The sequence below is a fragment of the Pagrus major genome, chromosome 9, assembly GCF_040436345.1.
Source record: "Pagrus major chromosome 9, Pma_NU_1.0".
NCBI lineage: Eukaryota > Metazoa > Chordata > Actinopteri > Spariformes > Sparidae > Pagrus > Pagrus major.
Genome location: NC_133223.1, coordinates 7,159,204 through 7,174,444, shown reverse-complemented (window position 1 = coordinate 7,174,444; position 15,241 = coordinate 7,159,204).

Below are 15,241 nucleotides of genomic sequence, written 5' to 3'. Positions count from 1 at the left end.
GATATAGCCACTGGAACATAGTGTATAATTAGTGAATGTTCTCTAGCCTGACAAAATTGCCACAGGAAGTGACATTGTATCCCTATGCTTTGTACACAATGGACCCTATTTAAACAATCTATGAAGCTTGGTCGAAGGTGCAAGTGCGTTTAGGGCATGTCCCACTCCCTTTTGCTAGTTAAACAGCGTGTCATCTGGGTGCAAAGTGAGACGCATTGCACAAAGGGGTTGTATTTAGTCTCATCATTAGTCATGGGTGTGTTTTGGGCGTAACATAAATTAAACCAATCAACCTATTGTCTCCCATTCCCTTTAAGAGCCAAGTGTCCCAGGACACATGCATAGCTATTAAGCAGTTACACTCATCTTCGCTGAGGGACACGTCTGTGATCCTCTGCTGCTGGACCCTCTGCCCAGCCATTTCACAATCAGCTGTCCCATAAACAACTCTGTTTGACTGTTTATGAGAAAAATCACTGATATTTAACTGGGGAGGAGGAGGAGTGCTGCTGCGCATCCCTCTGTGTGTCGTGATGCACAGCTCTCGGTCCGTGGATCAGCTGGGACAGGTCATAAAAATGATCATTCTGATCAATGACAGGTGGGATGCTGGTGGGTGAAATACATTTTTAATGAGGAAAATATTAATGGCATTACAGCAATCCTCCAGCAGCAGAAACGATATGTGTATCTCTACATTAACATGTACATTTGTGCAAAAGAAACCGCTGATAAACTCTACACATCAGAAGGTCACACACACAGTCCAGATTCATACAGTAAAATAGTTTGAGGTGAAGCTGCTGTCCTGAAAAATCCAGAGATCCTGACTAAGAATAATCATTTTAGAAGCTAAAAGTTTAACTCTGTTTCCATTGGATAGTTTACAGCTTTTAGTTGCTTAAATGTGCCACAATAATTGCATTGCATTGGCATTATTGCATTCATGGAAATGTTACTGAAAATGAAAACAGCCTCTCAAATCATGAAAAACACAACAGCTTCACTCCAGAACTAGCAATGACATTTGCGCTGCATTGTGCACCAGGCGTAAGATAGAGTCCAATGCATCCATCCAATTCTGCTTGTAGCAGTAACGTAACATTGTTTTTAAAGCTATGACCATGATGGTTCCCTAACCTTAACCAGATGGTTACTAATAGAACCATGATGACGTTACCAATAATGAAGTAGGGACTTTACCAGCCAAACCATAATCTTTCCATAAACTTAAACATTTGTTTTTGCGACTAAACCTAACCCAAGCATTGTCATTTCACTTCGAAAATATATTTTTACACTTTTGGGAGGTGCAGACAAATGTTGTACTGATGATAAGTGCGTCAAATTAGAGTATGCTTTTATGTGTGGCTCTAGAAGGCATGTACAAATGATGTATTTTGTTCTTTTAATTTATTCAAAGTTTGCACTGTAACTCAAATTAAACAAAAGGGTATGTTTGCAAGTCTTCAATTATTGTTAATGATATTATATACAGAGATGGAGGGAAGATTTGTGAATGGAAATATGGCTTTGAATGAATCATAGGATTTGATAGGACAACTACTACAACACCAGACCTGTGCCTAGGTAGATTAAAAAAAGGCCACGGTGGCATACATGCACAGAGAGTTGGACATCAAGTCTGTGGTGGAAGAACTCGAGTTTATTTTGAAATTTCATGATGGGTTTGTTCAACATTCTTCTTCAGACACCACATGAAGAAGTAAACAATCCAATCCTCTCTGCTCACTCTGTGGTTCCATGGCAAATTGGCCACTGTGCTCGTCTGTACAAACATGGACATCCTATTAATGCACAATGCTTGATGAGATTATGCTTGTAATGGGGAAAAATGTAATGTACCTTGTTTGCCTGAATGTAGCTGTTTGTGCTGTAGTCAGGGGCCACTGGAGTATGTCATTTTATGGTCTCCACATTCAGACATTTAGGGACAGCGCCAGCTGGTGCTTTGAATAAATTTGGAATTTCTCAGTTTCACATTTATTTGTTGTCAAGTCACTAATTTCATGGTGCGTGATTTGTGTTTGTGGGGAGATATGCAGAAATCACCATTGCTTTGTTGTTCCCCTTCTGATAAGTGGTCTAAATCCAAGAAAGTGACTGCTGACAGCCATTCATGAGCTTAAGCTTGCAGACAGTATATGCTCAAAACTGTATGCATCAAAACCCTGCCAGGAACCATGCCTGTTATGTCCAGGGCTGGCAGGTAGTGGAAAACTAGATCTAAATGTAGAACATCTGTGTACTGTGGCACTGTTCAAATACATGTGGACACAGTAATTATGATGCTACAGTAGGTTTTGGCTGTGGGTGGTAATTTTGTCATTTTTGGGGGGTAAATTTGTCTACTGTTCTGGCCACATTGGTGTGACATCTATTATTTAGTAGACAAATGCCTCTATAGAAATGTATTATCCTGGTGAAGTAGTTCAACTGAAAAGTGATCTATCTATCTATCTATCTATCTATCTATCTATCTATCTATCTATCTATCTATCTATCTATCTATCTATCTATCTACAAGCTTTGTGATTAATTAATCAAAATTAATCGTATATGCCAATATTTGCCATATTTTGGTGAGGAGTGAATCAATCAATGAATAATGTTGTGTGTGTATATATTTATATATGCATGTGTACGTATGTATGTATGTGTATATATAGATACAGCGAAAATACTTGCCCTGGTTGAGACCTTGGTTGTGTCAAGCCCCATTCAGACAGGATTTACGTTACAGAGGGAAGTGGGGAGTGATATATTCACTGTGTTCCTCTGTAATTTAAGTCATCGTTTGGACAGCATTTTAACCATCATAAAATTACAGGGTATGGGTTGTAATGGACAGGCTGAGAGTTGAAGGGGAGGTGCAGAGGGAGACGCATGAGGCGATGAAACTGCGTGAGGTGAATTCGAGTCAGAATTTCACTCCTCTCTGAGTTACAGCTCAGTCAAGTCTGAACACACAGACATGAAACACATATTGATGTCATTCAGTGTGACTTGGACTTCCTGTTGCAAATGAAATAAATATTTATTCACTCAGCCTCAAAACAAGTATGGTAAATCTGTACAACGGACAATAAAATGTAAGCAGAAGCTCTTTAATTTGACGTACAGAGACAACAAACTCTTGCCTGGTTATTAGCACTGCACTGTAATTACTGTTATTACTATGAATCCACAGCACACTAAAGGCGTTAACATGCAAACATGCAAACAATGCAAAAATTGGTTATTTTTTGCCATTTGGCTCCACAGCTTCAGATTGCAATTTACTTAAATATAGACATCTGGAACAAAGATAGCTTTGTTATGACTACATTACTTATGATTGAAAAGTAAATGGTCAACAACTTTGCTAGCACAGCCAAACATTGAGCAAGTAAAACAACACAAGACATAGCATGTTTGTTCTTTTGTATTTGTTTTCTTAACACATGGTGTCATTCATGTGTCGACAAAACGCAAGACACAGCAACCTATCTTATAATCATAGGTGCAGTTTGACATTTAGGTTTGGGGATTTGCAAAAAAAAATCTAGAGGAACATTAATGTGCAAGCCTATAGTAGCAGCTTTGCATGAAAAATTAATAATCAGGATACCAACAGGTAGATCATATCCCGACTAATACAGTATGTCCAATGAGTGTTGTAACATTGTGAGAAGTGAACTCACAGTAAACCACATACAGATTCAAGATATGTGAACTTCTCCAGAAAAGGGGCTTTTAAAAAGTGATCATCCCCCTAAACTGAATGCTTTAAAGTAATTTAAACTGGTAGAGAGGACTGTATTGGTTACAATCTGTACAGCAGAGAGAGCAGGTTATATGACACAAAGTCATGAGTTAATTAAAGTCTAATTACCAAGTATAGGCCTAAAAAATTAATTTAGTATAGCCTATAACTTTAATCATGTAAAAGTCATTCCTGATTACACCATAAACTGCAGACAAAGACATAGCCTTTCGCTATTACCTCTATAGTAATGCGCAGGTCACAGTTACATCTACAGGCACTGTGGCTAATCCACGGATTGGGCAGGAGAGGTTATAAAAATGAACATTCTGATTAAAAGCAAATGGGTTGCTGGTGGGTGAAATAATATATCATTAATGAGGAAAATATTAATTGCATTACCTGCAGTGGACCACCAGCAGCATTAAAAGAGCTGGACTCGTTTACAAGGCGCAGCAGCTTAACTTCATCGATTGTATAAAGCTCTCGACATGCCGACAGGATTGGTCAGGATCCAATCCTAATGTTCTGTGTTCTTCTACACAACTACAAGGTCACACACAGTTCAGGTTCACACAGTGAAATAGTTTGGAGCAAAGCAGCCTCATGATAAATCCTACATTTCTCAGAGCTGTTTAAAAAAATATTTATTTCAGAAGCTAAAAGTTGAGTTTCCTATTTTACAGGCAGAGCAGGGCACTGCCATAGATCATTAGCTCTGTGTTGTTATAGAAAATATAGATAACATTTAGATCTATATATGCATTTTTAGCTACAGCCATGAGAGGGTTCAGTGCCCCCCATGAACCAACACAAACTGCGCCTGTGTCCATCAGTAGGAGGTCCAGCTCTGTGTTTGTCTTGTAGCCTTTTATTTTGCGAAACTCTCGCCAACAACTTCAAGCCAGTTTTACTCTTGTCTCTTGCCTCTGGCTCGGTCACTCACTTTTTTTTTTCTTAGAAGCTTCTGGCGTCAACGTCCTCTTCGGTCTCCGTCCTGATGTCCGTAGAAGCTGCTGCGCCTGGTTCCATTCTCCATGTGCTAGGTTCCAGTTTTGGTGGCCAGTCTGGCACTGCTACCCACCAGCATTCTCAGCTGGGGGCCTGAAAACTTCCTCATCTCAGTGGTCCAAACTGTTCCAAAGCTTCTGTGTGGGACTCCCCGGTGCTCCGAGCTCCCAGTCTTGCCCAAATCCAGACATCCACAGAGAAAGAATAACATAGTAGCTGAATCGAGCTAGTATTTACATTGTTTCAAAGCATGAGCATCATTGTGATCATAGATACTCACTAAGACTGAACTCTCACTCCTGCAGCGAGCGGTGTCCTCTTTCCTGCCCCACACGCCACACCTACTGACAGCCTGCACATGGCACGAGAGGAGAAAGAGAGACCCTTGCTGTGTTGGTAGAAGAGCAGCATGCTAGGGAATATATTATATTTCAATATATTCCTTGTCTTCTTCCAGATAAGTCAACAAATTGCACCTTATTCCAATAATAACCTGTAATATAACTTTTTAATTAGCTCTCCTGTTTCAACCCTTGCACTCATAACCAGAGAACAATTATGTGATTGCAGCAATTTGCTCAAAGCTGTACTTTAAAAACCCTGTGATTTCCACTCAATTACACCCTTCAATTGGCCCCTACACACCCTCCTTCACCTTGTGAGGTTTCATTCAGTTTAACTTACTATATTCTGTGAGTTCAGATCATTGAAACAGTGTCAGATCCTGCTGTTTCCCCTTGAGGTTTCAGGGGTCAGAGAGGCAGCAGAGCGTCCCCTCTGATCCAGGAAGGCAGCTCACCATGGGGATCTGACAGACTGACCTGCCTGGCAGCTATGATAGATACACTGGGACTGGTCTGACCTCGCTGGCTGACATCCACAGGCTCACGGTTGGCCCCAGTCATCATCTCTGGGTTGAAGTGCAGGATTGGGAATGGTGAAGCTGCTGCGGTATATTCTGCCCCATTTCTGCTGGACTGGTGAATCACCTCTTTGTGTACCAGAAAATTATATTTGCCATGAGTATTTCAAAGTGACTGAGTATCCCTGTGCTCACAGAGAAGCAATATGTCCTTTCCAGTTCTGTGTCCCAGGGTAAAATGACTAATAACCAGGAAAAATATACTCCGAAAGAATGACAGTAAGACCAGGCCAGACCTCAAGTAGAGCCCATAAATGTCAATGAACACTCCTTTCATGTATGAAACTTAAGGCTCCACGGTTAAACTCAGTCATGTAGCTAGAATTGTTTCTAATAAAAACTTTTAATTGATTTGGTCAGTCTTTCAGTCGGTCAGTCCAGGCTGAAATATCTTAACAACTAGTCAATGGATTGATATGATATTTTAAACAGAGATGATTCCCAGACAATGACTCCTACTGGCTTTGTTGTCTTATCTAGCACCATCATCAGATGAACATTTTAATTTGTCCAACTTCGGTTTGTGACCAATAACCTGCAAAACTGATAACATTCCCATCAGCCTCAGTTAGACTATATGTTGGGTTTATTTAAGCACTATTACACTCAAGAGTGTGCTTTACCATAAAACCTAAGAAAGTGGTGGAGGCAGGACAAAGGCACTTTTACCAACAAGACAAAAGATAAAATCAGTTTATTTATTTTGTGGGGCAATAAGCTCTTTAAAAAAACCTGTGATGATTTGATCTCTGTTACCATGGAAATAGACAGAGCCTGACTAATAACTGGCAAACATTCAGTCAAGTGGTTAGACTCCTATATGTAATGAAACCTAGTTTCCTATGACCCCGTAACAACTTAGCAACAGAGAAGATTCAAGTCCCTGTAGAACAGACCTTGAGCAGATGTTAATGCTTACTAGAGATCATGGGATTTCCCAAACTGCATAAATACCTCACATATAAACACAAAACTGCTTAGCAAGCTCAGTCTTGTTATAACAAAGATATCCTCTGAGAAAAAAGACTAACTCATTTAATTTGAGTATTAAGTATGGTGGAGAGCTTCTGCTAATTGTTTCATTAAAACAGGTGGTCAGGCTGTATAGGAACAAGGTGCAAGGTAAATGTAATGTCATTTTTTAAATGAAGGTTTAAATAAGAAATAAAGTATGAGTCCTTTTGAGTCCTGCTACATCTTTTTTAGACAATGGAGTGTTGATGATGAACTGAGGAGTCTCAGCCTGGAGAATGAAGCTGCTCTGTAGTCTGGTGGTACAGCAGCAGATACTTCTGTATCTGTTGTCAGATGGCAGCAGGGTGAACAGACTGTGGCTGGGTGAGTGTTGTCTTTTAGTATCTTTGGGCTCTGTGCAGACATCTCACTTCACTGATGTCACTGATACTCTGTAGATGGTACCAGTGATGTTCTGGTGGTTTTAATCAGCTGCTTTAATCAGAGCCTTCCTGTCCTGGGCCGTGAAGAACCATGTCAGTTTGTGATGGTTCCAGTCAGGATGCTTTCTGTTGCTCCTCTGGAAAAGTTGACCAGAATCTTGCTCCAGAATTAAGCCTTTACAGTTCCTGTACGAAGTAGAGCCTTTTCTGTGCTTTTTAACCACGGTGGTGATGTGTGATGACCATGATAGGTTCTCTGTGATGGTAATTCCAAAGAATCTCTAACTGTTCACCTGCTCCACCTCAGCTCCACTGATGTGTCTTTGCCTCCTTTATACTAAAATCAACAATCACCAATCTTAGTTTTGCTGATGTTGAGTAGTAGATTGTTCTCAGTGCACCACTCTGCAGCACTGTTGATTTCCTGGGGCAGTCAGGGCGCTTTCGGTGATGTTTGATCTGGCTGGTCGCTCAGCAGATGCCGCTGGTATCTCCACCTCTCACGGTCTGCTGCACTCAGTCCAAACCCCACATAACCTTTTCCGATGTCAATAGGTGCATTTCTATCATGGGTAAATCGTGCTTCAGAAAAAGGGGGCATGGAGGTGAAAAAGTAGAAAAATATATCAAAAATGTAGCAAGGCTTGAAGGAGCCACTGGCCGCTGCATCTGCATGTGCTGCTGTTGTAGGACATGTGTGGTTCAAGGTTTATTCATGAGTAAAAACAGCCTCTCATAGAACAATAAATATACTGCTTTCTGCTCCAGCTCTGGTAGGTAAAATGTTGCCATAGAAATGGCAGAGATATATTTTTAGTGTTCTGCATGTCTAGTTGACAAGTCAGATTGTTTGGTCCAAACTTGTTGTATAATGCTAATTGACAAATGGAATGGCAAACATTATACCTTTATCTTGTTCATTAATAAAACCTCAAGTCAACAATAGGCAGCTCCAACATCTATACATCTGAAGAGTTTATGGGCCATCAGATTCTGACCCACATCAGCCGTCAAAAAGAGCATCAATTAGTCTGAGGAACACTGGCAAAGGTTGAGTCTTTTTGACCCATAATGATATAAAAACTAACTCATGCCTTTATCTCAAGTAGACTGAACTATTGTAATGCATTATTCATTCACATGACTTCTGAAAAATTACAGACAATAGACTTCAGTGGGATTAATCTCTGGTGCTAGATTGCCTTTAACAACAAACGGCAAGATGTCAAGCCAGTCAGGCGCTGTTAGCTTCCAGTATGTTTAAGAATTGATCTTAAAGTTCTTTTACTCGACTACAAAACTTTAAAGGTGAGTTCATATTTCAGATTCTTCTTTTAAATGGCATATTATGCACTCATCAGATCATCTCTGCAAACATACTGGATCAATCCACTGCCTTCAGAGAAAAATTTAGAATGTGGACTTCATAGCATTTTTATTTTTCTTAAAAATCAAGGTTTCCTTGCCAAAAACAGGTTGTACACAGAAAATAGACAATAGGCTAGACAAAGGTAGTGTAATCCAAAAACAGGGTCAAAAACACACAAGGAAGAGACGGGAACACTTAGACTATATACACAAGGGAAGGGGGGTGATTTGACACTGGTCCATCAGGGCGGGGCATACGCTCAACAGTGGTGGGAAACACACAAGGACAGGAAGGGGCTCTGGAAGGAGAGGAGAGTTAGACACCACAATAAAACTGGAAACAGAAAATACAAGAAAACATTAACTGGACTATACAAGACATGACATACTGGACCTTCATCGCCACATGGTTAATATCATAAAAAGCTTCGCAGCCTGGTTAGGTTTAGGTGCCTAAACTACTTGGTTAGGTTTAGGTAAAGATAATGATTTGGGTAAAAAAAAGGACTAAGTTCAGTTACGTACATAAGTTACATTATGTGACGTATGTGATGTAAAATGTGTACGTTAAATAACTTAAAGCACATACACAAGTTAAAGGGGAATTCCAGTATTTTTAAACCTGGGCTCTTTATTGACATGTTTAGTTGTAGATCACCTCAGCTGCTGCATCACGGCTACAATGACTGCAACATAATCTTTTGGGGCAACGCTGAATGTCAAGTTACATCCACAAAAAGTGCTTGTTTTGCCACTGACAGGCTGAGGTGGTTACTCGAAGTATCTGCTATTACATAAGCAATTCCTACAGAGAGACCTTTTTGTTAAATAATAAGATCCAGGTTTTGTAACCTGTTTTCACTGTCATTTTCCTGTTACAACTCACCCAGCAAGATTTCAGAGTGATACTTGTCTTCCTGTTTACAAAATGGATCTTATTATTTAACAAAAAAAAAAAGTCTACATCATTTCTGTCAGAATCATTTCTGTAATGTTGTCAGACACTTAAAATAACAACCTCAGTGGCAAAAACAAGCACTTCTAGTGGACCTAATCTGACAGTCAGAGTTGCCCTTTAAGGGTTATGTTGCAGCCATTGCAGCCATGTTCTGTAAATGAAATGTATTTTTACTGTAATTATTATGATTAAATAATACCAATTTAATATGCTCCTGCCTCTTCTTTCTCTTTTCTCTCTCCCCTTTGCCTTGTCACCCTGGCTACCACTTTCTGCTCTATGGGACAAGTAAAAATGATCGAAAAAGTCAATAGTGGCTTTCTCCAGCATGTATTCAGGCACACAACACCAACCAGTCGGTCAAAAGCTTTGTTACACAGCATACTTCCACCAGCTGTCAGTGCAAGAAACACATTTATTTTCATGCATTAATGAATTCATATTGAAAAGTTCAATATAATGTAGATTTGAAAGTTAGAAGACTTCCATGGAATGATATGCTTATTTACTGTATATCTAAGTTCAGTCAATGAGAATTAGTTTTGACTAAATAGTGCAGCCTATTATATGTAAGAACGGCAAAGCATGCAAAAACGTGTAGTCTCACCTCACCTTACAATTCATAGACATATTTGAGCACAAGGTGTAAATTATGTATAGCTAATTGGCAGTAAAATAAGCACTTAAGTTACTTAAGTGAAAGTAGCAATACTGCAGTGTAAAAGTCCGTTACAAGTAAAAGACCTGAATTCAAAATCTTAGCTAAAAAAAGTATTAGCGTAAATATGCGTAAAGTAGCAAAATTCATTAAGTATTCATTCAGAATGGCTATGTTCAGAAATAACTGGATTATTATTATGGATGCATTAATGTGTAAGCATCACTGATGTAGCTGGTAAAGTTGGTTTATAAAGTTTATAAAGAAGCATAAAGTATAAGAAAACAAGTTAAGTACGCCCTTATATCAATGAATCATTAGGTAATGATTTGTTCACTATCCACCTGTCAACTATCTGTGAATCGATATACCGATCACTTTCTCTGATTGGCATGAACTAGTGATCACTCATTGATTACTAAGTACTGAATCATTAGCTACTGTTTTTGTGCACTTTCAAGTAAAGTGAAACATAATATTGAGTAGCCTCGACTCATGAGTTACCCTTGACTCATTACATACTAATGACTTAAGCATCTGGAATGTTGGCAATTAATTATTTAAGAGCAGACCAGGAATAGCAGGATTCTCAAACAACTTGAATCAGTATACTTACACCATATATACGTTCATATTCACATTCAAGTCATATATGTATGTAGCATTAATGATGCAGACACCTTTAAAATAAATGCCTGCTGCTGCGGATCTCGCCTTGAAGCTGCCGCCCTCTGTTTCCAACGCTTGCCAAGGCAGGCAGGCTTTCAAGGGTTAGTCTCTAAACTACAATGACATTATCAAGAGGTCTTTTGCCTAATCGCTGGGAAGAGGGTAGTCTCGGCAGATGCCTCTCCAAGTCTGGTGTCAGGTCCCGACGCCTCTACTGTTCCTGTTTTGGGGCCCTGTTTCTGTTGGTTTTAGTTGGCGGTTGACTGTGCCTTCTGCTAATTCAGAATAATATTACTTTTTTAGGCCTTCAATGTCTGATTGGAATGGACAAAATGCTAAATTGTTTAAAATTATATATATATATCCAGGGCTATTCATAAAACATTTGGGCGTAGTAGTCTCAGACACCAAAGCCTAACTTGCTCCTCAGTAATTTTTTGGTCAGATCCTTCTCAAAAGCAAATTAAATTAAATGAGCTTTTTTGGTGCTCAGTAAACCCATTTTTTAAGTGGAAAACAGTTCTTACATACATTTGTGGAAGTCCTGAAGGCCAGGGCAACCTTACATGCATATTGCATAATACATAAATCATTACTGGACTCTTCAAAACTGCTAACGGTAGGGGATTCTTGTGACATGGTTCCACCTCCAGAGTGACTGTTGACTGTTTAAAATGAACATTTGGAAAAAGCTAATTTGTATCATATAACAGTAATACAAATAACAGTAATAATAATTACTCAGATTTCTCCTGGGAGGGCTAAAATCCTGGATGCTGGGCCTGGGACTGGTGATGCCACCCATAATTCCAGGTATGTGGGTAATGATACACGGAGAGACACGCTCCTCCCCCCACAGGAACCCAAAGACCCTGAAGATACAACTCTGTTTGCTGCACACCTCATCTCACACATGCACAATCTTAAAAGTATTGATTTAGTCAGTAAGTCAATAAAAGACATTCACTTCTCTTGCCCCTATTCACTAAGCTGTCAGCAAAAATTACTGTTGCTCTGCTGAAATTTAAGTACCATCAGAATGCACTATTGTGAAAATGTATTCTGTAAATGTAAATCATGATGACTGCTTTCCTTTCTTGCAAAGGGTCGCAAAGAACCACTACATTTCTTTAATATAAAAATTGGACCTTGTGATAGTGAACTTATTTGGGGGAGAATACACAGAGAAAAGCATTTCTCCTTAATGCATCGATTGCTCCAACTGAGTTTGGTATGCTGGTGCTGGTGCTGTGATCAATCATGTCATCCACAAAAATACTTATGCGGTTTGTTACTGTACCTGCAAAGCCTAAGTATGTAATGTATGTATATGTTACCTTTCCAGATCCACAGCTCCAAACTGTGGTAAGGAAACCTTTTTTTTAGGCTGCTTTCATTTACTTTTGCCTGGCTCATATAGCTGCTGGTAGCTTTTCACAGTCTGGACCGACGCTGCTGTGAAGAATGCAGGGGGACCACTATAATGAAGCAGCAGCTACAGGAACTTTTTATTTCTCTCGTGTGGCAGCGAACACAATACACCGCCTTTCAGTAACAATTATGCTGCAAGCTAAGCTTATGGACACAGCTGACTAAAGTAACCTAACCAACCGGAGCAGCATGCACTTTTCTATGGCAGCGGCAATGTGCTTGTTCCTCTCTCACACACTCACTCTCCCACTTCCCACAACACACACACAAGACTAAGTTACACAAACAGGTTAAACCACCAGCCACCGTCCTTAAGGGAGATGCTCGGCTGGAGCAACAAAATCACTCACAATTATTCAAATGTATGAATCTTACATAAAGAATAACACAGGCTACAGGCAAAGCTCTAACCTAGCCACTGCAAAACAAGCTCATTTTAACACAGCCTTTCCCCATCTTTATCTTTTTGAGGGGGCGGCATAAGTGACCCCCATAGATAGTGGCTATGGTCTTATGGCACATGTTGGCTAAAAGTATGCCCACTTAAATGAATTATGACCACACAATGCATTCATTAGCACACTCTTCCATCACGTGTACAAATCATTTTCACAATTCCATTATACAGGAATACAGTCAAGCTACAACCCTCTTCATCTATAGTGCATTCTCCCATCCCATGAACAGCCCACACTACTGCCAACACTACTGCCCTGTCTGAGCCTACAAGGGCTACATGTGTTCAGGTAAGTTATGATAAAAGTATCTTTTTTGTATTTTTGTTCTCTATTTCTATGATATTTCAGTCCACCAGCAGTTAGTAGCTTAAAGCAAAGTACCGCAGTTTTTAACTTTCTGTTAGAGTTAAACTCTGAATTGTTCATTGTTTTCATTTCTATTAAAAAGGTTTACAATTATGTAAGGTTATGACATGACAAAAGGTCTATCTACATGTGACACAGTAAAAGCAGTCTGAGCACATAACCCCTGTATTTCCATTTTAACTTAAATCCCTCCTGTTAATTCCCATAACTTTCTGTTAATTCCCACTTAAAGTTTATTTTTGTTAATGTTTGAATAACATCTCAAGCTCTTGTTTATGGACCATGAGAGCCACTCAAAAGCTCAGGAAAAAAATTAAGTTTTCTGAGTAGGTCTTTATTGGGATTGTTTTTTGTCACAGCTTCCTGTGAACTTTCAGGGTCCATACTGATTATTTTTGGTTTGTTATTAGCTGTCTTGCTACAAGTATGATACAAGTAATATTTCAAGTAGAAATCTGAACATCAATTTTGAACAAAATAAACTTGAATGTCAAGCTTAACTAACATGGCTACATAATTTTATCTAAATAGCACAGAATCTTTCTGTGGTTTGTTTGAGCTCTTTGTTTTTTGATCCATTATTGATCACACAGTCCTCTCAAACTGTCAGAAAGTCAACATAGGCATCTCCGGTCATGCACTTAAGTGGTTCATCCACTATTTAATAGATAGACAGTTCTCAGTCAGCATAGGTGACTCTGTGTCATCCCCAGCTTTGTGCCACTATGGTATCCCCAAGGCTCAATTTTATGCTCCATCCTGTTCTCCATCTACATTCTCCCCCTGGGTGATATCATATGGAAACACAACATTCAGTTTCATTCCTGTGCCGATGACACACAACTATATCTTCCCATCAAAACAAACGACCAAACCTCCCTCCAATCCCTTCACAACTGCTTAGCATACATCAAAAATTAAAAAAACACCAAATCCATCCTCTTCGCACCCCTATATATCAGGACTCATGCTCCACTCGCCTCCAATGTAAAGCACTCAGCCAGAAATCTTGGTGTTTTATTTGACTCAGATTTTAAACTAGAAGTACACGTCAAAAAGGTTGTCCAAGAGTGTATTTATCAGCTACATAATATTGCAAAAATAAAGTACATTTCTACCATTCAGCTCTCTCCCGATGCCCAAACGCCTAAGATCAAAACCAAAGGTGACTGTGCTTTTGCAGTCAGAGCCCCCAAACTATGGAATGCCCTGCCTGAAGAGATAAGGTCTGCTGAATGAGCACCCATTTTAAATTACTTCTTAAAACACATTCATATAAAGCTGCTTTTAACACCTGATTTAGATGATTTTAGCTTTGTTTTATGAATCAAGATTTTATTTATTTAATGTAAAGCACTTTGTAATTGTTTTCAAAGGTGCTATATAAATAACATTCTTCTTCTTCTACTTCTTCTTCTTCTTATTATTATTATTATTGTCATTATTAAAATTATTGCTTTTTAAGCAAGTTTCAATCAGCATTACATATAATACCTGCCACATATTATTTTTGTTCAAGCAAGTAGTATTTGCTCATGAGATCATTCTGCATGACCATGAATATTCTTATTTTATTCCTATTTTTTTCTGAGAGTCAGATGACAAGATTTATACAACTCTTGTATCTGTTAAATATGGTGCAACAGCCAGCAGCAGATTATCTTAGTTTAGCATAAAAAACTTACAGGACTCAGCTGCCTGGCAGTATGTCGCAAAAAGTTTAGTTATTGCTGTATGCACTACTGTACTTAATCTAAAAGCTGGTAATAACTAAGAGCCTTATCCACACTGCTTGGAATTTCATTCTAATCAGCAAAGTTGTTGAATGGTTGCATGTAATCTATGTTTTTCTTCATAAAACAAGTAAAATTTAATTGGCCTGGTTTTAAAAAATATATCTTCCTTTTACTGTTACTCTTGTGTAACAAAAGGGAAAAAACTGAACTCTACTTCAGGTCCTCAAATTCTCAGCAGAAAATGATAGATACAGCCATGATGTAATGTAAGGAGGCAGTAAGAGTGTGACCTCTTTGTGTAACAAAAAGGATCAAAACAAATGTAGGCAGAAAGCAGACAGAGGAAGAGGCTCTGTCTGAACAGAAGTGTGAAGGTCTTGTCCTCAGCCGCTGTGTATTTATTCCCTCCCAGAGATAACATCAACCATGTTGCCATTCCGTCTCCCTCCTCTAATTCTCACCTCCCACATTTTGTAAGGCATCCAAAGCATTAATACTGCT